At 34.3% G+C, this 2,648-nt stretch overlaps 1 protein-coding gene across 1 annotated transcript in view; it reads right to left on the reverse strand.

The window, feature by feature from the left end:
- LOC107690793 (multiple C2 and transmembrane domain-containing protein 2-like) overlaps positions 1-1,385 on the reverse strand; it is a 27,223-nt gene extending 25,838 nt beyond the window's left edge. Inside the window, exon 1 of the mRNA XM_016489210.1 lies at positions 1,196-1,385. The gene's annotated coding sequence lies outside the window, so the exon portion shown is untranslated. The remainder of the gene's footprint in view (positions 1-1,195) is intronic.
- Between the last annotated feature and the right edge of the window lie 1,263 nt (positions 1,386-2,648).

Below are 2,648 nucleotides of genomic sequence, written 5' to 3' on the forward strand. Positions count from 1 at the left end.
ATAGATAGATAGATAGATAGATAGATAGATAGATAATATCTATCGATCAAATGTTTGGGGTCAGTAAGATTTTTTCTCCAAACATAATTACTGTTATTCAGCAAGGACAAGTTCAATTAATCAAAAGTGACAGTAAAGACATTGACATAAAAAAATCTATTTGAAATAAATGCTGTTCTACTGTTTTTTTTTCTATTCATCGAAGAATACTGAAAAAAATGTATCACGGTTTTCACGGTTTCCAACATCAATAATAATAAATGTTTCTTAAATCACCAAATGAATGATTTCTGAAGGATCATGTGACACTGAAGACTGGAGTAATGGCATATATGTAGTGTAGTAGTGTGTAGGTATATATAAATCATTTCTAAAAAGCAATAGCTGCATAATCCTCTTATGGGTTTAAATACTGTGAACATGAACTTAAGATTTAAAGATTCGGGATATTATGCTTACATGTCGAGTATCCTCAAAATCTGTCTCACTTTTGCAACACTAGAAATTTTTACAAAACCTTGACCTGTCTGGGACGCATGTCCCACTACAGCCATGGACTGGATTACAGCCACCTAACAAGTTTGAGGAAATGGCTAGGTAAATATCACAGTGGTGGCTTTTGAGAAACACCACAGATAATTCTTGGTCTGTGTCAAAATTACTTCAAAACTATCATGCTAAATAGTTTGATTTAGATTAACATACAAGACAGCAAGTTTCAAATCTGTCTTGCACATTATGTTATCCTGAAGTCTAAACTATACTGATAATTTGAGATGACACTTTGAGGAACTATCAATATATTACTTTTACAACTATAACTATAGTTCAGTAACTACGATATTTTACAATCAAATTTCAGAAAATACCCAATATTGCAAAAGTTTATTTACATCAGATTTCATGAACACTTTCACTTTGAAGTTAATGATAACATAACTTCAAATGCAATCTCTTGGTCAAAGGCTAATTCTAAGAAATCAGTGTTTAAAAATCCTAAATGTTGGATTACACTGAAAAACATTTCAAATATGGCAACCAATAAAAGACGATCTGTGGCTATACTGATATCCAGCACAATAGACACACCGACATCAGCTAAATTAGGCGTGAGATACAACCACTTACTCAAACTGCATATAATCATTAACTTTTAAGTCAATAAAGCTGGTCAAAAAGTTGGGTTTGAGCTAACCGTTAAGGTGGTGTGGTCCAAATGGCATCCATGCGGCTTTTATAATGCTTTAAACACACTTCCTCTGTTTGATCCATTGGCCATCAGTATCACTTCATTGACTTGTACAGTCCCAGCAGTACAATGAGTCTAGAGTCACATACAGCTGTCAGAGCAATGCTATATGATATTTACCTGAGTTTGTCTAGTTTCCTCCATATATGGTTGCTATATCTAGATACTAAGGATAACATAAAGCAAAATAAATACTATGGATGCACTGTGCATTTTCAAATATAGCCCAGAATATCTGCTTGTCTATCCATCCATCTGGTTCCCACACCTTTTGACCAATGCATTTTCATGGGAACCTGTTCTAGTGCTCTGTAAAAGGAAGGTAATGTAAGAGAATTCCAAGCACAAGAAAATATTTTGAGCTTTTTAAACTCACAAAGGAATGTGTCAACACAATATTATTTTTTCCTACTGAAGACAAATTAACAAAAGATTATTACACATTGTCCCTCCCACAACACAAACAATGAAACAACATTCACGTCCACAAAGAAGGATCTAATACTGTCTGCAAAGTGACCACTGAAAATGTGAAGAATGCAGCAGTTATGAAACAAACAGATGCATTATGCTGGAACATATCTGTCTGTCCTAATATTTGCACAATATGGAAGGAGTGTTAACAAAATAAAGTAGGCTAAACAAAAATTGCAAGACACATTGGAAATTAAAATGAATTAACAGCAATCAATGCATGCACATTCACTTGTGGGACAGTCCCAACAGGTAGATGATTCAACATTGAAACATTTCGTTTTCATTTATTTGAATATATAGACATTCATTTGAATAAATCACTGTAACAGAAGTATTCCTACCTGAGCTCAGGGTTTAATCCATTTCCTTTAAACCAAAGACGTTTTGGATCGAAGAGAAAACATCTCATGTGTTCACAGCAGTGCTTTCACTAACTTGCTACTCTAGTACGAGTGACTTGAGTAATACAGCAAGACTTCACTGATGAGCTACCGAAATACAACAAGTGAGCAGAAAAGCGATTAGCATGATTCATGACTAGATATTACTGGCCCGGAAGTCGTCCATAATTGGTCAGGTAAGCTGGGTCTAACAAATAGATCTGTTTACTTAAATATCAATTGTGCATTTAATCAATATTAACGGTACTCAGAGCCATTATTTACGTTTTACATTTAATGTCTATACCGCTGCTAAACTATTACGCAGACAGCGCTGTCACGTGACACATGTTACTTTCCTCAGCGCTGGTAAGGATGGACCAATCACCGATGTTTGCGATAACTAGCGAAATTGTTTTATAACGATTGACGGAATGTGTTTTCATTCGTGAAACAAGTAAGAATTTAAACCAAAATTTAAACGATTATACTTTTTAGTGTATAAACGTCTCGAAAAAATATACAAATACTACTGAGATTTG

This window comes from Sinocyclocheilus anshuiensis, unplaced genomic scaffold (assembly GCF_001515605.1).
Source record: "Sinocyclocheilus anshuiensis isolate Anshui unplaced genomic scaffold, SAMN03320099.WGS_v1.1 scaffold3406, whole genome shotgun sequence".
NCBI lineage: Eukaryota > Metazoa > Chordata > Actinopteri > Cypriniformes > Cyprinidae > Sinocyclocheilus > Sinocyclocheilus anshuiensis.